General features: G+C 48.2%; 1 pseudogene; it reads right to left on the minus strand.

The window, feature by feature from the left end:
• Positions 1 to 23,425, minus strand: part of LOC136523571 (2-oxoglutarate-dependent dioxygenase 11-like) — a 30,683-nt pseudogene that overhangs the window by 2,950 nt on the left and 4,308 nt on the right.

Consider the following 23,425-nt stretch of genomic DNA (forward strand, 5'->3'; position numbering starts at 1 on the left):
CCAAAGGATCCTCACCGACGATGGGACCCTTCCTCACTTCGCTCGGGCGAGCCAAAACATCGCCGCAGCAACCGCCTTGCTACATGGCCTACTGGAGGCCGCGACATCCGAGGATCGCCGCACCTGCCGAGAAATCCGCACGTTGCTCGAGCGTGCGGCGGCGCAGCAAGCAGAAAGTTCATTGTCCCGACGACGCGAGCCCAACGCCAGCCAGCGAATGCCCTCGGTGCGCCCCACTAAGGACACATCCGTTCACCAAACACCACCAGGCGGCAGGCCACCCTCCGCCATCCTGGTGCATCAACGTCTCGGCCACGACCGCGATGTGCGCAGCACCATCGACACCCGCAGGCGCGTCCACGGCGACGCAGGAGAGGCGGCCCACCGCGGCTACCATCCCCAGCGCGGTGGACGCTACGACAGCAGCGAGGACTGAAGCCCGAGCCCTGGCCTACCAGGCCCTCAGGCCTTTGGCCGACATATCCTCAACGCTGCGTTCCCCCTAAGGTATCGACCGCCTACCAACATCCCTAAATATTCTGGCGAAACAAATCCCAGGCTTTGGCTCGAAGACTATCGGCTTGCATGTCAGGCCGGTGGTGCGAGTGATGACGATTTCATTATTCGCAATCTCCCGTTGTTCTTGGCCGATTCGGCACAAGCATGGCTGGAGCACCTACCGTCCAACGCCATTCAAAGTTAGGCGGATCTGACGGAGATCTTCATGGGCAACTTCCAGGGCACGTACAAACACCTCGGAAACCCATAGGACCTCAAGAACTGTCGCTAGAAGGCCAATGAAACCCTCCACGGGTACATTCGGTGCTTCTCTCGGCAGTGCAACGAGCTCCCTAACGTCGCCGACGCCGACGTAATAGGAGCCTTCCTATCCGGGACAACTTGCGAATCCTTGGTCCACAAGCTAGGACGTAGGGGCCCGCAGACTACCAAGGAACTCCTGGACATCGCCACCAGTCACGCCTCTGGAGAGGAGGCGGTCGGAGCCATCTTCGACCGCTCCGACGGAAAGACAAGGCGAGACGAGGACGCCGGCGAGGGCGCTTTCAACTGTCCCGCCAAAAGGAAAAATAAGAAGCAATGGCGCGACAACTCGCTCGTAGCCGCTGCCGACCGCAAAGGTGGCCGGAAGCCCACGGAGGGCACTCCGAACCACTTCGAGAAAATGCTCGAGGGGCCATGCCCAAACCACGCCTTCCCGGCCAAGCATCTATACAAGGATTGTGGCCTCATGCGCAAATACTTGTCCGGGGGCCTTAACAAAGGGGAGCAGGGGAAGGACCCTGTTCCCGCCACAGATGACGCAGAAGAGAAGGATGACGCCTTCCCAACGCCGACTGGCGCCCTCATGATCTTCGGAGGATCAATGGCCTACGACTCCAAGCGCCGCTAGAAGGTCGCGCTCCGTGAGGTCTATACAGCCGGACCGGCTACGCCTGCCTTCCTCCGGTGGTCGAAATCTGCCATAACCTTCGACCGGACCGACCATCCGGATGTTGTCCCACACCCGGGAAGGTACCCGCTTGTCGTCGATCCAATCGTCGGTCCAAAGTGGCTCACGAAAGTACTGATGGACGGAGGCAGCGGCCTCAACATCATGTACGCCAAGACGCTCGACGAGATGGGCGTCGACCGAACGAACCTCCATCCCATCCGAGCGCCTTTCCATGGCGTCATGCCTGGTAGGCAAGCCGTGCCACTAGGGCAGATCGATCTGCCCGTCACTTTCGGGGATCGGTCCAATTACCGGACTGAGACCCTCATCTTTGACGTAGTGGGGTTTCCGGGGACTTTCCACGCCATCCTGGGACGACCATGCTACGCGAAGTTCATGGCCGTCCCCAGCTATACATACCTTAAGCTGAAGATGCCGGGCCCCCGCGGGGTCATCACCATCGGCACCTCCTTCCAGCGCGCTTACGAGTGCGAAGTCGAATGCTGCGGTCACGCATCCGTAGTCATCGCCTCCAAGGAACTGGCCACCCTCAAGGACGAGGTTGCCGAAAAAACGCCCAACGCTAAGAAATCAACTGGGTCGTTCGAATCAGCAGAGGGCTCCAAGGAGGTCCTCGTGGACCCCAGCAGCTCCGAGACTAAAAGGGTACGCATTGGTACTATGCTCTCCTCCAAATAGGAAAGCGTGCTCGTCGACTTCCTCCGCGATAACAAAGACATCTTTGCGTGGAAACCCTCGGATATGCCAGGCATCCCGAGGGAGGTCGCCAAGCATACCTTAAAAATTCACCCGGGCTCCAAGCCGATGAAGCAATGCCTGCGCCGCTTTGACGAGGAGAAACGCAGGGCCATCGGCGAGGAGATAGCCAAACTGTTGGCCGCAGGATTCATTAAGGAAGTATACCACCTAGAGTGGTTAGCAAATCCTATTCTTGTACAAAAAAAGAGCGGGAAATGGAGAATGTATGTCGATTACACAGGCCTCAACAAGGCATGTCCAAAGGATCCGTTTCCTTTGCCATGAATAGACCAAATAGTTGATTCCACCTCAGGGTGCGAAACCCTCTGCTTAATTGACGCATACTCCGCCTACCACCAAATCACGATGAAAGAGTCTGACCAGCTCGCGACATCTTTTATCACCGCCTTCGGATCGTTCTGCTACATTGCAATGCCGTTCAGTCTGAAGAACGCTGGGGCAACTTACCAGCGCTGTATGCTCAATTGCTTCGGAGACCTCATTGGGCGGACCATTGAGGCCTATGTCGACGACATCGTAGTCAAGTCCAAGCGAGCTGACCACCTTGTCACCGACCTTGAACAAACCTTTGCGAAACTCCAGGCAAATGGCATCAAACTCAATCCCAAAAATTGTGTTTTCGGGGTCCCGAGGGGCATGCTGCTCGGCTTTATTGTCTCCGAACGTGGCATCGAAGACAACCCAGAGAAGATATCAGCCATCACAAAGATGGGCCCGATCCAAAACATAAAGGGGGTTCAGAGGATCATAGGGTGCCTTGCCACCCTCAGCCGATTCATTTCACGCCTCGGCGAACGAGGACTCCCCCTTTATCGACTCCTGAAGAAATCCGACCGCTTTGAGTGGACAACCGAGGCTCAAGAAGCGCTTGACATGGTTAAGCAATTTCTAACTAAACCCCTGGTTCTGGTCCCTCCAAGAAACGGAGAATCCCTCCTCCTATATATCGCGGCCACCACGCAAGTGGTTAGCGCCGCCTTAGTAGTAGAGCGAGAAGAAGAGGGGCACGCCTTCAGGGTGCAGCGCCCTGTATATTTCATCAGTGAGGTATTATCCGACTCCAAAACCCGCTACTCCCAAATCTAGAAACTCCTATACACCATCCTCATCACCAAGAGGAAGCTACGCCACTACTTCGAGTCACACCCTATGACAGTAGTGACATCGTTCCCCCTCGGCGAGGTCATCCGTAGCCAGGACGCTACGAGAAGAACCGCAAAGTGGGCACTCGAGCTGATGGATTAGGGCATTTCTTATGCCCCCCGAACAACGATCAAATCTCAGGTACTGGCTGACTTCATCGCGGAGTGGACCGAGGTCCAGATGCCACCAGCAGTCGTCGATCAAGAGTACTGGACAATATACTTCGATGGATCGCTGATGAAGAAGGGCGCCGGAGCAGGACTAGTTTTTGTATCACCCCTTGGGGTCTGCATGAGGTACAAGGTTGGGCTCCATTTCCCCTCATCAAACAATACTGCAGAATACGAAGCGCTCATCAACGGCCTATGAATCGCCATCGAGCTGGGCATCTGACGCCTCGACGTCAGGGGTGACTCCCAGTTGGTCGTCAACCAGGTCATGAAGGAGTCATGCTGCCACGACGCCAAGATAGAGGCATACTACCAAGAAGTTCGATGGCTGGAGGACAAATTCGATGGCCTAGAACTCAATCACATCCCAAGGTGCCTCAACAAAGCAGCCGACACGCTCGCAAAAGCAGCGTCCAGCCGAGAGCCAGTCCCGACAGGCATCTTTTCCAGCGATCAACACAAACCCTTGGTATGCTACGTGGGTCGAAACAAGCCGACGATGGCCCATCTAGTCCAACCCCAGGGGCCGATCCGCCAACTGCTTCGCCCGACCCCGAGGTTATGGAGCTTGAAGAGGACCCAACAGCGGAGTCCGACCCTCCCGACGACTGGAGAACGCTTTACCTTGACTACCTCCTCCACGACATAATACCAGCGAACAAGACAGAAGCCCGACGGCTTGCGCACCACGCCAAGTCCTTCATTCTTGTAGAGGGCAAACTCTACAAACAAAATCATATTGGGATCCTGCAACTCTGTGTCCCTAGCGAACAGGGAAAACTTCTGCTAAGCGATATCCACGGTGGAGTCTGTGGTCATCATGCCGCACCAAGGACCTTGGTTGGGAATGCATTCTGACAAGGCTTCTACTGGCCCACCGCAGTAGCTGATGCCGAGCAAATTGTACGCACCTGCGAAGGGTGTCAGTACTACGCTCAGCAAACTCACCTCCCGGCCCAAGCACTCCAGATGATCCCCATCACATGGCCCTTCGTGGTCTAGGGGCTCGACCTGGTTGGGCCACTCAAAAAGGTGCCCGGGGGCTTCACCCACCTGCTTGTCACCGTAGACAAGTTTACAAAATGAATTGAAGCTCGACCAATATCCACGATCAAATCCGAGCAAGCTGTGCTATTCTTCCTCGACATCATCCATCGCTTTGGAGTACCGAACTCCATCATCACAGACAACAGCATGTAGTTCACCGACAGGAAATTCATTCGATTCTGTGATGAACAACACATCCGGATCGATTGGGCAGCCGTCGCGCACCCCCGGACGAATAGGCAGGTCGAGCGCGCAAATGGCATGCTCCGGCAAGGCCTTAAGCCGAGAATTTTCAACCGGTTGAACAAGTTCAGCGCGCGCTGGCTCGCTGAGCTTCCGGCCGTACTCTGGAGCCTGAGGACAACTCCTAGCCGAGCCACTGGCTACACACCCTTCTTCATGGTCTACGGTTCCGAGGCCGTTCTCCCAACGGACCTTGACTATGGAGCACCAAGAATCAGAGCATACGACGAACAGGGGGCCGAGGCATCTCACCAAGACGCCATGGACCAGCTAGATGAAGCCCGCGACATCGCCCTCCTCCGTTCAGCTAAGTACCAGCAGGCGTTGCGACGGTACCACAGCCGATGGGTGCGGGGTCAAGCCTTCAACGTCGGGGACCTCGTCCTCCGCCTTGTCCAGAGCAACAAGGGCCGCCACAAACTCTCCCCGCCCTGGGAAGGGCCCTACGTCGTCGTGGAAGTACTTCGCTCGGGTGCCTACAGGTTGAAAACCATCAACGGTGAGGTCTTCACCAACGCCTGGAACATTGAGCAGCTACGTCGTTTTTCCCTTAAATAAACGCATGTTTCTTCCTTATCAGTTTTTGTCATTACGAAACCTCGATCCTTAGTGACATCCGACCCCTGCAAATTGCGAGGGGTCAGACCTCATTCGGGTCTGACATGAATAATACAAGTACGCTTGCAAAAACTTCCTGTGTTGTATTTGCAAACATTCTCTAAGTTTTCCGTTCTTCTCGTAAAAAAGTCCTAAGGACTAAGATTTCGGGAACAAATTCTGAATATAACTGATAGGACTACGGGAGATCCACGCCCCAGAGGCTATGACCTCTTTGCTCACCAGCGCGATCAGAATTAATTCACCTGCACTCCTAGTTTCTTATGACTTAAACCATGGGAAGGGTCAGAGGGCACGAAAACCTTTTTTACAGAAAGAGGAAAGGCCATTTGCCGTAACAAAAGATGAAAATTTGTTCATTCTTTGCACAAATTTGCCACTTACAAAGTGATTTCATTACAAAAAGGACTAATATACTTGTAAATTCAGAGGACTATTTACTCGGGGGCTCCCCCACAAATTTATTCAATTACAGTCTCTGCCTAGCTTTACTACAAGTACTGCTACGGTCGCCGTGCCATGCTCTCCATCGGCAACGCCCGGGGCATGTACATGGGCCAGTTCGTCTACTGCGGCCGCCGCGCCGAGCTCTCCATCGGCAACGTCCGGGCATGTACATGGGCCAGTGTGTCTACTACGGCCGCCGCACCACGCTCTCCATCGGCGGCGTCCTACCACTTCGCGGGGTCCTTGAAGGCGCCGTCACCTGTAGTGTCGAGCTCCATGCAGGCAAATGCAGCGCCTCTGCCGGGGCGTCTAGGGACTACGACATCGTCGTCAGCCGCAACCCCGACAGTGACGCCTCCGCCGGGGCATCCAGGGACTACGCCATCGTCGTCAATCGCAACCCTGACAACGGCGTTGGATGACCTCCGGCTCGATGTCACGCTCTAGATTCACGAGCGGATCCGTGAGTTTTCTCTCCCCCTAGCATCACCCTCTCTTACTTAGGAACCAAGGCATTCGGTGGAAAGGAACGAGGAAAAGGGGTGGCAACTCAGAGGTTGGCAAGGAGGTGGGACGAAAACTCTTCCTCCCCTATTTAAAGAAGGGGCTCAGCAGCTGAGGAAAGGCGAAAGGTTCGGCTGAAAAGATCTCTGCCTTCCCCTATTCAATACAAATGCGAAATCAATGCCGACAGGAATCTGAGGTGACGCGCTGGAAACGATGGGACGCGCTCTGATCGACGGGACGCCGCCTGGTAAGCTAGAACGTCACCCGGGCATGGCCCACCACTAACGCGCCCCAGACGCAAGAGCCGGGGCACACTCACCTACAGGTGACTCTCCGCTTCCCCAGGCAGGACCAGGGACGATCCAACAATGGAACCTCCATCCGGGGGAGGCCCAACAGGCCCCCTGGGTTGATCGGTCGGCCCAGGCAAAGCAACGAACAACGAACAACGAACGACTGGCCGTAAGATAAGCACCCTTGTTTATTTACTTTGAGTATTGAATTTTTTGTCGAGCTTTCGACCCCAGCAACGGCAGGGACACGGACATCGCTCGGGGGAAGGCCGAGGGTGCATGTTTGTTTAAACACCCTCTTAGTCTGATCCCTCCTTTATTTCGATTAAAATTATACATTCAAGCATTACATATGCAAAACGTTGCATCCCAATGCTTTGTGTCGCGTCACGAAACGGTCGTCGCCTCATTCGATATAGGTGGCAGCAGGCCGAGGTTCGAAGGCCGGCCCACAAAGGGCTCGAGGCCACCTCGTGCCAAACAAAGCCAGGGAGAAATAACTGAGACAAGCCCCAACGACCCTGCCCAACCCCGCTCAGAAGCGGACAGGGACATTTCAACCTTTTCTCGTTCGATTCTAACCCCGAGCTAAACCCACAGAATCTCCATCGAGGAGAGGCCATCGGGCCGCCTGAGCCTATCGAACGACTCGGGCATCTGCCGGGAGGCGGGTTAAGAAGTTGTGGAGTGCCACTAGAAGGCTATGCCAACCCCATCAGCAAATGATGGACCCAGATTCCACACGAACGTACCCGTTAGCGAGCTCATTAAGCACGATACTCGAGCCGTCGAGGCAAGTGTCGCTTACTCAGCCCCTCCGATTGTGAAAATCGAGGACGGGGTAACACGCAAATTACGGCTAGCCCCTATCAGACCCTAACAAGGCCCGGGGGCTCGAGCCGCTCAATACAGGGACACAGGTTCGAAGGCCCTCCCTTGTCGAGCCCATAGAATCCCATTTGGGGATTTCTGTTGGAAGGCAGGGTGGGGAATAGTGCGACGCCATCCAAGGACTTCGCCGACCCTGTCACAAAAACCACGGAATGGGATTCCATCTGAACGTTCCGGTCTCTAGTAACACCCGACCCCAGCAAATGCAAGGGGTCGGACCTTACTCAGGGGCTGGTTAAGGTACGGCTACCTCTCTTCCTCTTTTTGAAACAATCATTACATCAGATTCCCTCCTCACGTCAAGACCAGCGGCAAGATTCGGGGGAACAGATTGGTAAGACCACAAAAACCAAACGACCAGACGGTTACGGGAAGAAGGTGAAATCAAACAAAATGAAATTATGAAGCAAAATCACGAAACTGCGTCCAGACTCGAAAATACCAACACTTGTTCACATATTACATATAAGTTGTGCTCAAAATTATTCGACTAACTACTCCCGCGAAGGAAGAACCATTTCTTTCAGATTATCCGCCAAGTTTTTCGCAAGGGGAGACACCACCTTCTCAATTGCCTCCAGCTCATCATCCTCATAGGTAGACGGGAAACCTTCGCTCATCACCTCAAGGTTGATCTCCTTCTCGTAATGAGCATGGGCGACGGTGAAGGCCTGGGTGATCCCGGCGTGAAAAGCACTCTCCTCAAGCTGGCCCACCCGAGCCGTGATACTAGCGGCACTGGTCACAAGCGAGCTGGTCCCCTCCTCTTGCGCCACCTGCAGGTTGTCGTAGACCGCCAGAACAGCGAGGGACAGGCGATCATATTCATCACCTTCAGCTTGAAGAAGCTGCCATGCCTCGGCAAGATCGGTGCGCAAACCGGTAGAAACCTCTTCGGCATCCAACCGTCGGGTCGCCTCGACTCCAAGATCCGTCTGGCGTGCCTTAGCCTCCCGACGCGCTTCATCGCGCTCTCGGGTCGTCCGCTCGATCACTACGGCATCTTGGTTCACCTTCTCCTGCAACATCACGGACCTCTCCTCAGCCTTTAGCTTGAGGTCCCGCTCTGTCTGTAGCTCCGCCAGGAGCTCGCTAGCTTTCTCACTAGCCGCAGTGTACCTCGGCAGGGTGGCACTCACATCATCCCTGACATAAAACCACTGTGAGTGCCATCCCTTGTTAGTGGTCGCCAGACGCATGAACGGGTAACCCCTCGACCGGGTATGGCGCAGATGAACGCTGGCACATCCCATCGGCACATTCACCTCCTTCCCCCCGATCCGCCTCTTCGACAAATTGACGGTAAAGAAATACCGCCATAGATCAAAATGGGGATCGATCCCTAGGAAACCCTCGCACAGGGCAACAAACGCCGCCATATGTTGAACCCCGTTGGGAGTTAGATGTTGCAGCTCCACCTCATAATAATCCAGCAGCCCCCGAAGGAATCTATGCGTGGGTACCGCAAATCCCCGCTCATGGAAGATGGCGAAAGATATGACATACCCTTCGGGTGGCGCCGGCTCACCCTCGTCACCAGGTAGCAGCCACTCCTGGACGGTGGACAGTGGACGGAGAAGGCCACGGCGGACGAGGCCCTCCAAACGTCGAGAGGTGATGCTAGATCTGCCCCACAACTCCATTAAAGCGATTGGGGAGAAAGGTGGGCACGAGCTCAACGGCGGCTACAAGGCAGGCGCAAGCTTGACGGCGGCTGCAACACGGATGCAAGCCGGTCGATGGTGGCGGTGCGGGCGTAGGAGGCTGGGGCGATTGGCGGCGGATGTTTCAGACGCAAAGGCAAGGGAGCAAAATACGGAACCTTGGGGATGAACCCCATGGTTTTATAGGGGTGACGGACACAAGAAGGGCAATCGTCCGCCTCGATCTCCGGGCCTGCCACGCGCACCACCGCGTCATGTCGCGGGACACACGCCCGCAGTCCCTATCTTCTCCCACCAAAAATCACAGTGGACGATTCACCTTCCCCAAGCGAATCCGGACTCTCTACCCACCTGGGAAACGCAGGTCACGAAGACTTTTTTCTCTTTGGCCCACCTAGGGCCCAGAAGCTCGGCAGCCGGCCCAACTGAGGACGGGTCCGCGAACGATCCGAAATCAAGGGCGCAAGTATTACTGGGATCTCGGTCCACGGTCAAGCCCTAGTTAGGTCAGCCCTGAATGAGATCCCCGCGAACGGGATACCACGACCCCCTCGAAAAATATCCAATTGATGAAAAACTAAGTCCTTCAGCCTTACCCGCGAAGGGTTCGATACAACCCCCCGGGCGACCCTACTCGAATCACCCGGGGGCTCGGGGGCTACACCCATCGGGTGCGCTCGCGCGCACCCTCTGGCAAAGTAACTCTGACAAAATCAAAAACACCCTCCAGGCAGTTCTATCTAAATCACCTAGAGGCTCGGGGGCTACTGTCAGGGACCTAATACTGGGGTACCCTAGGAGGTGGAACCAATAACCATCGAACGTTAAAAACTTCTGGATGGACAAGGACGCCGCTACGTTCCTTGCCCGAATGACGGAAGTTTGGTCCCGTCTCGCCCGACGCCTTTGGGCCAGCCCCGCCTCGCCCGAGGGCTAAGGGCTAGTCTCCGCCTTACCCAACGTCTTTGACCTAGCCTCGCCTCGTCCGAGGGCTAAGGGCTGGCCTCCGTTCCGCTCGACGCCTTCGGGACAGCTCCGCCTCGCCCGAGGGCTGAAGGCTAGTCTCCGCCTCACCCGATGCCTTCGGGACAGCTCCGCCTCGCCCGAGGGTTGAGGGATAGAGTCCGCCTCACCCGACCCCCGGGGGGTGGGCTCGGTCGCGCCCAAGGGATAAGGACTGGACTCTGTCTCGCCCGACGACCGAGGACGAACCTCGCCCCATTCGATGTCCAAAGACTGGTTTCATCTTACCTGATAACTTCTCCTTTGTTCCCTCATGATGATGGGTACAGAGCAAGACAAGACGTTCGGGTCAACCACTACTTCAAGGACCATACCCTGCGCCCCGGCAGGAAAGGTACTGCCAGGGAACGACTGGACGGGTGCTTTAGACCCTTCCGGGCGCCGTAGAGCCCAAAAGGTATTGCAGGCGCGTGCTCCTCGTCCTGTAAAGTTGTAGGCGCCGCCTTCAGCTCTGGGACACGGAACCCGACGAAAATATACGACAACCACTACACTCCAGAAAAGGATTTGTGGTCTCCACGAAGGATGGACATGCCGTCACCACGTTATGGACCCAAGGGAGCGGCGCCCGCTTCCCGACCCCTCGGGTCCACCAAATCAAAGGACCTTGCCCACAGCGCTACTCCGGACCCCGACCCCGCGTCCCTCCGACAGAGACTCATAGGAGCCAGAAGACGTGCGAAGCAAGGCTGGGCAAGGTTCATAAGTCAAAACCACTGTACTGCAGCCCATACCCTGCGCAGGACAGTATTCTGCAAACATCCTGACATTCTACAGGGGCATCGACCGTATTGTAGGCGCTTATTATCCTTTCACACCCATCAGAATGGGTAACCGAGCTAGGTAGACGTGAGCCACAAGGCTAGGTGGAGTACACATCCTAAGTCCTCACCCTTGTAAAGCCGTCCGCTTCATCTATAAAAGGGGATGCGCTTCCTCCAACAAAGGAAGACCGAACGAGACGAGACACACACACAGTCAAGCTGCTACCAAGCTCTTGGCCTCCTTTCGACCCTTCCATCAGAGACTTTGGACCTGCCTCTCTCTCGATCGTTTGTATCCCCTACTACGAACCATTCACGGTGCTAATAACACGAGCAGCAACAAACTGGACGTAGGGATATTCAGCTCGAACCAGTATAAATCTTGTGTCCTTTAACGCACCATCCGAGCCTAACGCGCATTACTATAAATTTACTTGCCGGTGCTTATACGAAACACCGACAGAATCCTACCTCGCTTTACTTTCTTTTTCACCGTAACTCAGGCATGCAGACATATCCCTTTTCTTTTCATTCCCATTTTTGTTCTTTTAAAATCCAGCAGTCATTCGTCATATTCGCTTGGCTTATATGGCGTACTTTTTCAGTCAATGAACAGTATTTTTCTCTCACAATAAATTAGCCAAAAGTACTTTCAGCCATGGTCTATCAACGAAACGAACAGGGCAAATTGTCTCCTCCCTTCTCGTTCTTACCCTATCCTCTATTTCGCGAATGGCATTCTAGGGTTTCCTATTGTTAAATCCTTACTGTTTTTTTGGTAAATCCAGCACAGAGAGGCACACGGATATGACCTTTGAATTGAAATAGGGTTCTGAGTTATTTGAGATCCACCTACACCATTCTCTCTCCCATCCCGTGCGCCGCCGTCTTGTTCTGTCATCTACGGCAAGATTTGGTTCTCCGACGGCGGATTCGCAGCTTCTTGGTTCCCAGCTGTGGCTTCTCACCTTCTTCCCGGTGTGAAGGCATGTGGAGCACGCATTTTTTTTCTAGCACCTCCATATTCAGTTTCCTTCTCGTTGTTGTTGGTACCTGTTCCGTTGCCAAAGAATGGAGAGCCTGCAGTTCTCCCTCTTCTTCACGCTTTATGGTTGGCTTGGTCGAAGAAAATTTCTTTCCCCTTCAGCAGCGTTTCTAAGTCATCGCCCACTTTAGTCACACTGTTTAAATTTGTTCGCATGCTTACTGTTCATACTTCTTTTCATTTGGTCTTCTTGAAATCACCCCTTTGATTCTTGGTTGTGTTCTTCTCTCTGTAGGCCAACATCACCGCATTTTGTCTCTGATATGGATGTTGTCATAAAAATTTCGCTTGTATTCGTATTTGTCAGCAAATATTATTACACCATGCCATGGCAAGCAAGCTAAATGCATTAAAACAACTGTATTCCATCCATGACATGCCAAGCATCTTCATGTTAGATTTATTATGCAGAAGCTAAATCTGAAACTCCTAAGTTAGACAACTTTAAAAATACATTTATGTGCATTAAATAGAATTTTGTCTTTCCCTTTTTATTTTATATAGGTTTGGCATTTCGAAACTAAAAAAACCTGAGTGCCAGTTTAAAGTATCAACCACTCAAAAAGTTCTACTTGTACTCTGAATCTGCACTGAGACCAGCTAGTCCTAGGCGTATGTAAATTAATCTCTATGGCTTGAAACTGAATATTATATCTTGCAGTTATAGAACAGTCCTTGAGTGATATAACTAAAGTTGTACTGGATTTTCTTTGCTGAACTTACCTAAAAGATCAACATTTTAGAATTTACTATGTTGTTCGTTGAGCAGTCATCTTATTTGTAGTGAAAGATAGCTGCCATACCGTGTATCAATATGGTCCTACTATTTATGTTGGAAAACACCCAAGTTATGTTGTTAGCAAAGTCACTGAGATACTAATGACAGCTATTAACAGTGTAACACTCTAAAAACAACGCTCTAGAACTTAGTTAGAACTTCAGGAAATAAAAATAAACTGCTGCTAGTAATCTACAGTTTATTAGAATTTCAGTTTCATATCAACCTGCTTCATTTTCCTACAAATTAATGCAGGCATTCCCAAAGAATTCCTTTTCCTCATGTATCCTTTTCTGATTTCCTTTCTAACAACTATTTTTCTTTAGTTCTTGAAATGAAGTTGCGAATCAGGTTGCTACTAGGTCTATTAGAACTAGGTTACGGGCCTGGTTGTCATAGTTTTGTCTTGTAAGTTTTTTTTGTACATGCCATAGCACTACCAGTTCACTTGCACTGTGTTTTTCACTATCTTGTTAATGCTAACATCTTATTACTTTGGTCCTCGGAGCTTTAACTTTTAATCACAGTGTAGGTAAGCTACTTGTTCATCTTTGAAAGCACAATTACTTCATATAAGTTTTTAGTTCATGCTCCATTCCAATTAAACATTTATCATTATGTTAGTTTATATCTAAAGTTTAGTTAGCATGTACACTTGAAAATTTTCTTTTCTGTCTATTTTTTCCATATACATGGACTTTTTGAATTGTGCTTGTGGTATAGCTATTTCTTTATTCTTTTATTATTTTATTTAAAGGAAACGGTATTATTTTTAATTACATGTTCAATATATCATTTAGATTACTAGTAAAAGATTACATAAACTATAGTTGAATGGAAATCCAAAGTATATTCATTTTTTACCAGGAAGTGTATGCTGGTACTTGTGCTCTCCTTGGAAAGATGCAGTACTTGTGCTAAGTGAGTACTTGAGTGGCCACGCTTATGTTTACAAAGACAACTATTTCAGGATGTAGCTTTTTTTTTTGTTCATGTGTTTACTTACCAGTAATTCAAATGCAATCATCATTAAACCATTTTTTGATCTAGCACTCATAATATATTAATATGTGCACACAATTGTGTTCAAACATGCACTTATGATGCACTCAGTGACTGATTTATTCTCCCATACTCCCATCTATTTTCTTGATTTCAACTATTTTGATTCCCCTTTGCCTTTGTGAACTTTTTCCTGTCAATCTAGTTGAAGACCTTTGTTGCTATTGCGGTCCACAGCATTAGGCTATCCATAAGTATATGGGGATGCTAAACATTGATATACGTTAAAGAAGTGGTTTGCTTGTTCGATGGCTTTGCAGTCAATATCTTGTTTGGCATGTTTCTAAATTCAGTTATTACTGTGTTAAGATCGATTGAAGTGCAAAGTAAAGTTGACGTGTTGCATATTCTATAACAATTAGTTGTCTTTTCCTAATATTTTTTGACTGTTCAGTTGAATGGTTAAGCCAAAACACTGTTCTGGCTGGTTGTTGTGAGAGAAAAATATTGTTCTGTCTGGAAACACCGTTCACGTGAACAGTGGTTTCGTGAGTGGGCTGGCCAGCCCGCCACCAGCCAGCCGAACACCCTCTAATATGACGCTGCTTATAATTTTCTCTGTATGGCATCCTTTATTTCCTGTTGCAGTTATTAGTTCTATCTTCTGGGAAACAGGCGACTATGAAAACCTTTGAGCGGGACTGGTGATAAAGTGGCGAAAAATCTATTAGTATGCTCTGCCAGAAAAAAAAAGGTTTGATTAAAATTGTGCTGGAGTTGCTGCTTTCGGTAGTCAGTCCAGGAGTGTTAAAATGGATGTACATGTACTCTTATACCGTAGCAAGATGTGCCTTTCTAGTTGTGGTTGACAGTGACCTTCACATACTATTTGCAAGTACTGTCAAAATGATAGGTTTGATGTTCTACTTGGCCATGCTCCTGGCATCTATTTTATCCATTCACTATACTCTCCTCCCTTCCCCCTGGTCCATCCTAATTGACGTATGTTTTTTTGTTGACATATGTTTAGGACAAGCCAATTTTATTTTTAAAATAATTATTTAGTCCTAAATATTGTAAAACATATGAAGTATTTATTCGCACGTACTCTCTCTGTTCTAGAAAAAATACAATTCTAGCACAGTGATATGGTTTGATATCTTAAGTTTGATCAATTATAGATAAAAAAAAAGTATCAATATTTATGATATTAAATAAATATCATTAGATTAGTTACGAAATGTATTTTTATAATAAATTGATTTGGAGCCATAGATGTGAATACCATTTGTGAAACATTTTAGCACGCATCATGTAGTTGCATTCTGAGGTAATACTAGAGGTACTAATACTTTAGAACATCATCTATCAGCTCCTTCATTGCTGTTTTGCCTATGGTGCTCCGTCCTGCTAGCCCCTCTATCCTACCAAAGGACCACTAGTAGTATCAGCCCGTCCCTATCCTACCAAAGGAGTACTAGTAGTACGGGTGACCCAAACAGCCACTATGTAAAGTACTTGATAAAATTCCTGCCGCATGTATAAAAAAATAAAATTGGTACATGTTAAAATTCCTTCTAGTCACAGCATGAGTTGTGACATCGGAGTTTCAATTGGTACATATTTGTGATATTAAAATCGATATAGTTAGTCATTAGATAGTTTCTTTAGCACTACATTCAAATGAATTTATTATAAAAATATACTTATCGTTTAATCTAATGATACTTATTATACATTATAAATATTAGAATATTTTGGTCATTTTAATAAGTTTGACTTCTCGGAAGGTGAGATGTGTGTATATTTTGGGACGGAGAGAGTAATGACTAATTATATTTGAAAATACAAAATTCATATTTGATTGCGTCTCAAAATCATATAAAGAAACTTTAGAAAAAAAACAAACATAGAGGAGACATATGATTTAAAAAACAAAATAGGAGGACCATTACAAATATTTTTGGCAATAAGAAATAAGACACTAGGTAATTATGTCTATCGAGCTAAGCTAACTTTATGTAATTGGTGTCCGAAATCTAGTAGTAATGTAAAAAACATCATTAAATTTATTAAGAAAAATATTTATTGCTTTTTTAACATGAAACACCTAAATTTTACATGGTTAAATTAATATTTTCATAGGTGTTAAAAAGGAAAATTAGAAGGACCAATTACAAAGAATTTGAGCAAAGCAATAGTTGTACCTTTATCACGCCGACAAGAAACTTGTTTATATATACAACAACAACAATAAAGTCTTTAAGTCCCAAACAAGTTGGGGTAGGCTAGAGTTGAAACCCAGCAGAAGCAATTAAGGTTCAGGCACGTGAATAGGTGTCTTCCAAGCACTCCTATCTAAGGCTAAGTCTTTGGGTATATTTCATCCTTTCAAGTCTCCTTTTATTGCCTCTACTCAAGTCAACTTCGGTCTTCCTCTGCCTCTCTTCATGTTACTATCCTGGCTTAGGATTCCACTACGCACCGGTGCCTCTGGAGGTCTCCGTTGGACATGTCCAAATCATCTCAACCGGTGTTGGACAAGCTTTTCTTCAATTGGTGCTACCCCTAATCTATCACGTATATCATCGTTCCGAACTCGATCCCTTCTTGTATGACCGCAAATCCAACACAACATACGCATTTCTACGACACTTATCGGTTGAACATGTCGTCTTTTCGTAGGCCAACATTCTGCACCATACAACATAGCAGGTCTAATCGCCGTCCTATAAAACTTGTCTTTTAGCTTCTGTGGTACCCTTTTGTCACATAGGACACCAGATGCTTACCGCCACTTCATCCACCCTGCTTTGATTCTATGACTAACATCTTCATCAATATCCCCGTATCTCTGTAGCATTGATCCTAAATATCAAAAGGTATCCTTCCTAGGAACTACTTGACCTTTCAAACTAATATATTCCTCCTCTCGAATAGTAGTGCTGAAGTCACATCTCATATACTCAGTTTTAGTTCTACTGAGTCTAAAACCTTTGGACTCCAAAGTCTCCCGCCATAACTCAAGTTTCTGATTCACTCCTGTTCGGCTTTCATCAACTAGCACTACATTATCCGCGAAAAGCATACACCAAGGGATGTCCCTTGTATGTCCCTTGTGACCTCATCCATCACTAAGGCAAACAAATAAGGGCTTAAAGCTGACCCTTGATGTAGTCCTATCCTAATCGGGAAGTCATTCGTGTGTCCATCACTTGTTCGAACTCTAGTTACAACATTGGTGTACATGTCCTTAATGAGCCCAACGTACTTCGTTGGGACTTTATGTTTGTCCAAAGTCCACCACATAACATTCCTTGGTATTTTATCATAAGCCTTCTCTAAGTCAATAAAAACCATGTATAGGTCCTTCTTCTCCCTATACCGCTCCATAACTTGTCTTATTAAGAAAATGGCTTTCATGGTTGACCTTCCGGACATGAAACCAAATTGGTTTATAGAGACTCGCGTTATTGCTCTCAAGCAATGCTCGATAACTCTCTCCCATAGCTTCATAGTATGACTCATCAACTTAATTCCCCGGTAATTAGTACAACTTTGAATATCCCCTTTATTCTTGTAGATCGGTATCAATATACTTCTCCTCCACTCATCAGGCATCTTGTTCGATCGAAAAATATGGTTGAACAGCTTGGTTAGCCATACTATAGCTATGTCCCCGAGGCATCTCCACACCTCGATTGGGATACCATCCGGTCCCATCGTCTTACCTCCTTTCATCCTTTTCAACGCCTCTCTGACCTTAGATTTTTGGATTCTCCGCACAAAGCGCCTATTGGTGTCATCCGAAGAGTCATCCAACTGAAAGGTTGTGTCCGTATTCTCACCATTGAACAATTTGTCAAAATACTCTTGTCATCGATGTCGGATCTCATCCTCCTTCACCAAGAGATGCTCCCTTTCATCCTTAATGCACTTAACTTGATTGAAGTCCCTTGTCTTTCTCTCACGAACCCTAGTCATCCTATAAATGTTCTTCTCTCCTTCCTTTGTACTCAAACGTTGGTAAAGATCCTCATACGCTCTACCCTTTGCCACACTTACAGCTCGCTTTGCAGTCTTCTTTGCCACCTTGTACTTCCCTATGTTGTCCACACTCCTGTCATGGTACAAGCGTCTATAGCACTCTTTTTTCTCCTTAATAGCCCTTTGGACTTTCTCGCTCCACCACCAAGTATCTTTAGCCTCGCCTCCACTTCCTTTGGTTACTCCACACACCTGTGAGGCCACCTTCTGAATGTTGGTTGTCATCTTCTCCCACATGTTGTTTATGTCCTCTTCTTCCTTCCAAGAGCCCTCTTTGATAACCATTTTCCTGAATACATTTGACGTCTCCCCTTTCAGTTTCCACCACTTTGTTCTTTCAATCTTAGCTTGTTTATCCCTACGGACACGCACCTGAAAACGAAAGTCTGCCACCAAAAGCTTATGTTGAGAAACAACGCACTCCCCTAGTATCACCTTGCAACCCAAGCATGCTCGTTTGTCCTTTCTTCTTGTGAGGACAAAGTCAATCTGGCTAAAGTGTTGTCCGCTACTGAAGGTCACTAGATGAGATTCTTTCTTTCTAAAGAAAGTGTTGGCTATCATTAGGTCAAAAGCTACCGCGAAGTCTAGAACTTCCTCCCCCTCCTGATTCCTACTACCATATCCAAAACCTCTATGAACTGCCTCAAAACCTGCGCTTGTAGTACCTATATACCCATTAAGATCTCCTCCTATAAAAAGCTTCTCACTACTGGGTACAGCTCTAATCAGGCCATCTAAGTCTTCCCAGAACTGTCTCTACACTCTCATCGAGGCCTACTTGGGGGGCATACGCACTAATTACGTTCAAGACCATATCACCAATGACAAGCTTGACTAAGATAATCCTATCTCCTTGCCTTCTCACTCCCACCACACTATTCTTGAGGCTCTTATCAATCAAAACTCCTACTCCATTTCTATTCGCAATTGTCCCTGTGTACCAAAGCTTGAAACATGTATTGTCCACCTCCTTCGCCTTCTGACCCTTCCATTTAGTCTCTTGAACGCATAATATATTTACACGCCTTCTAGTCGCGGTATCAACTAATTCTCTTAACTTACCTGTAAGCGACCCTACATTCTAACTGCCTAAACAGATCCTAGTTGATTCGACTAGCTTCCTTACTCTTCGCACCCGTCGAATCAGATGTGAAGACCCTTGCTCATTTTTCACTACACCCGGGTGCCGATATAGCGCGCCACTAAGGATGCGACGACCCGATCCTTGATCACTTAACACCGTGCCCAAATCACGACACGGCGCATCACGGGGGTGACGACCCGGCCCTTGCTCATTTAACACCATACCCGGGTTCCGATATGGCGCGTCGCTAAGAGGGTTACACGCCAACGATTTTCTTTCGGGTTTCATCTCCATTAGAATGGCTAGATTTAACGTTGGCTCGCCACGCCTAACACAACCCTCATCCTTTACCAGGGCTTGGGACCTGCTATGTTGAGACAACATAGGCGGAGTTAAACCTGTTTATATATATATATATATATATATATATATATATATATATATATATATATATATATATATATATATATAAAGAAAAAGCAAACCCGAGCCAAAAAAAAAACCAACTAATCTCATGGGTGATGAAGGAGCTCACTAATTATCTAGATCTGGATCTATCATTTAAGCTAACCGAGCAGAAACAAATCGGATAGCAGGGTAGATATGAGAGAATCGAAGAAAGAAAAAATTGAAATCGGTGGCGACGGAGGAAAACTAAAAAATGCGGTTGACGAATGAGCTCAGAGATGTCGAACAAATTGCAGAGCACTATGTACTAAACACTGTATGCATTACAAGAAAAAAAGTAACAATAACCTTGAACTAGATCTATCAAGTAATCGCCATAGCAATAAACAAATCCACTTGTACTAATAGATCTATAACTGCAGATACGAGTGAATTTAATGAACAACTCAAATCAACCGTGTCCAGTACATTTATTCTAAAAAAATCCTGCCGATGAATGAGCTCATACGGTTGTAGCAACTCATTCATACGGTTGTAGCAAAGCAAAAGTTCAGATAATGGAGAATCCAAAAAAAAAGTCGAATTAGTATAAAGCGCGGCGGAGGTAGATCAAACCATTAAACGAGTGGATCTGGAAGAGATAGTTCCGAGACGAGACAGAGAGAGGAGAGCTAGGGAGAGAGATAGACAGAGACGAGGGAGAGAGAGCTGCGAGACGAGATAGAGAGAGATAGCGAGACGAGGGAGAGAGAGCTGCGAGACAGAGAGAACAACCATACAATCTTATATGAGGAAAGTGGAGCCAGGCATGCGCTAGGGAGAAAAACGAGACATGTTTTCATGGGTGGAAACCAGGCCAGGCAAACGTTGACCATGATGGGGCCCGCTGTACTAAAGTAATGTAAACTTACATGTACTAGTGGTCCTAGCTCAAATCTCAAGAACATATGGACCGTTGAGATAAGCTCCACGACGCTTATACTAATGGTTTTTTCACTCTGAGGATAGTAGTTGAATCTGGCGTACATCGAGCCCTGCTTGTCGTCGAACTGGCCGATGATGCCGTCGTCGTCGTCGAGCTCCAGAAGCCTGGCCATCGCCCGAAGGATCCCGTCCTTGACTCGCTTGCAGCCCAGCGTGTACTCGTGCAGAAGACCCCTGCATTTCATTTCAGTTGTGAACCAAGCCTGGCTTCAGGGGATCAGTTGTTTCTGAAATTCTTCCGTATCATTGCAGAAATGGTTGATCCATTACCTGAAAGATTCCGGGTGTCCGGACCAGCGATCAAGGTTCCTCTCGTCCACCGGCTCAACCCTGAGATGGAGCCGGTCGCACCAGTCGAGGATCTGATCCTGGGTTTTCACCGGGTCATTCCCGTACCCTTCTAGCTGCCACTGTTTCCCTTCGATTAGGTTGTTGTAGACCTGTTTCTCTTCGAGCGGCTTGCGGAAGAACTCACTGTTATGATTCTGGTAGGATTGATAGGGATGCCGGCGTACACGCAAAGCGAGTGAGCCCAGCGGCGCCGTCTCGACAGCAGGAAGGTCTCAGGAAGAAGAGAAACAGGAATTTAGTTTAGTTTATTCGCTGACCGCCCAACCGCCAAAAAAACAAGTTCTTATCTGAGAGTTCAACAACGAAAATGGGCTAAGCCCAGGAATTATACCCCTACGACATACAAGTCGGCTTACGGGCTCATTAGCTAGTGTAGCACAAACACTATGCATGGCATAAGGCCTATTCCGTGACAATCCCTCCTCCTTAAGTTGCATCGCATCCTCGCGATGCATTAGTCGACATGGACAGCGCCCTGGGTATGAGCTTGGATACGGTTGCAGCTGGTTCCCAGGTGGCCCAATGCTCTAGGCATGATTCATGCTGCACAAGCACAGTAGGAATAACACGACGACCAACAAGATTTAGGCTTTCAACCAATACCTGGGAGGGTGGTAGAGTATCCAGAGTTAGCAACAACTGCATTTCAGCGTCCTTGGACAGAGAAGCATTAGGGGGCAAGGCCTTCTTCAATTGAAATACATGCAGCACAGGATGAATCTGACTGGTGGCTGGAAGTTGTAACTTATAAGCAACCTTGCCAACAGTTTGCAGAATAAGGTAAGGCCCAAAGTATTTATAGCTGAGCTTCTGATTGGATCTACGTTGGACTGACTATTGAATATGTGGGTGCAGTTTAACATAAACCCAGTCACCAACAGCAAAAGTTCTTTCTTGGCGATGCTTATCGACCTGATGTTGCATGCGTTGCTGCTCGAGCCAAATTGTGTTGGATGTGCTACATCATAGTGTTTTGTGATTGAAGCCAGTCATTCAGATCAGCAATTGTGCAAGTGTCAGAAGCGGTGATGCCGAAGTGTTTGGGAGGATGGCCATACAAGGCTTCGAAGGGGGTATACCCATGTGCAGAGTGATAGGTGGTGTTATACCAAAACTCGGCCAAAGGAATCCACTGTGCCCACTTCTGGGGAGAGGAGTGCACCATGCAGCGTAGATAGGTTTCAAGGCACTGATTTAAGCGTTCTGTTTGGCCATCGGTTTGTGGATGGTAGGTAGAACTCATATTGAGTGTGGTTTCGGTGAGCTTGAATAGTTCTTGCCAGAGGGCACTAGTGAAAATCTTATCCCTATCGGACATGATGATGGAAGGCATGCCATGCAGTTTGTACACATTGGCTAAGAAAGCTTAGGCTACGGATAAAGCAGTATAGGGATGGGCCAAACAGATGAAGTGTGCATATTTTGTGAGTTTATCAATGACAACTAGGATAGTGTCAAAGCTTTTGGATTTAGGCAAGCCCTCAATAAAATCCAAACTAATGGTGTGCTAAGCATGAGTAGGAATAGGCAGTGGTTGCAATAGACCAGGTAATCTACAGTGTTCAGGTTTAGCTTGGGCACATACCTCGCAAACATTAATGTAATCTGTGATAAATTGCTTCATATTTGGCCAAGCAAATAGTGACTTCACCTTCTGATATGTGGCTATAACGCCACTGTGCCCTCCCAAGCCACTTGAGTGAAGAGCTAGTAAGACAGCCTGCTGTGCTTCCTTATGGTTTCCCAACCAGATTCTATTTTTGTACTTGATCAAACCATCACTTAGAGTGAACCCTTTGTCATTGGACCCAGTAATGCTCAGCTCGGTTAAAAGTTGCTTTGTCTGGTCATCCTACTGGTATCCCTAAAAAGGGCGTACCCAGTGCAGAGAGCTCCCGCTTTGTGCGGGATCTGGGGAAGGGTGTTAGTGGCAAGCCTTAAACTCGCCTGTGCAATACGAGGAGACCGCGACTCAAACTCGGGACCTTCCGGTCACAGGCGGTAAGACTCTACCGCTTGCACCATGCCTGCCCTTCAGAATGATTTCTAACCACTTTGGTGTGCTGGCTGAGATAGCCGTCAGAGATGAAGGCTCAGCTTGCCTGGACAGGGCATCTGCAGCTTTGTTCTCAAGGCCCTTTTTGTATAAGATTTTGTATTGTAAACCCAGCAGTTTAATAAAAGCTTTATGTTGCATGCCCTCATGTAACCTCTGTTCCCCAAGATGGATGAGGCTCTTGTGGTTTGTGGCTATAGTAAACTCCTTATGCTGAAGATGAGACTTCCACTTGGTGACAGCCATGATGAGTGCCATGCACTCTTTCTCGTATGTTGAGAGTGCCTGGGCTTTTGGACCCAACGCTTTGCTCCGATAGGCGATGGGATGCTGATCTTGAGACAACACGACACTAATTCCTATAGCAGAGGCATCTGTATCGATTGTGAAAGCCTTGTTAAAATTCGGCAATGCCAACACTGGGGCTGAGATGAGTGCATTTTTCAAGTTGTCAAAGCACAACTACAGCTGCGGGGTCCAATGAAACAAGGCGTCCTTCTTCAAGAGATCTGTGAGACGTCGACTCAGAAGTCCATAGCCTTTGATGAACTTTCTGTAGTAGCCGGATAGGCCAAGAAATCCTCGCAACTGTTTGGTGTTAGAAGGTGGCAGCCAACTAGCCAC

The sequence above is a fragment of the Miscanthus floridulus genome, chromosome 18, assembly GCF_019320115.1.
Source record: "Miscanthus floridulus cultivar M001 chromosome 18, ASM1932011v1, whole genome shotgun sequence".
Lineage (NCBI taxonomy): Eukaryota > Viridiplantae > Streptophyta > Magnoliopsida > Poales > Poaceae > Miscanthus > Miscanthus floridulus.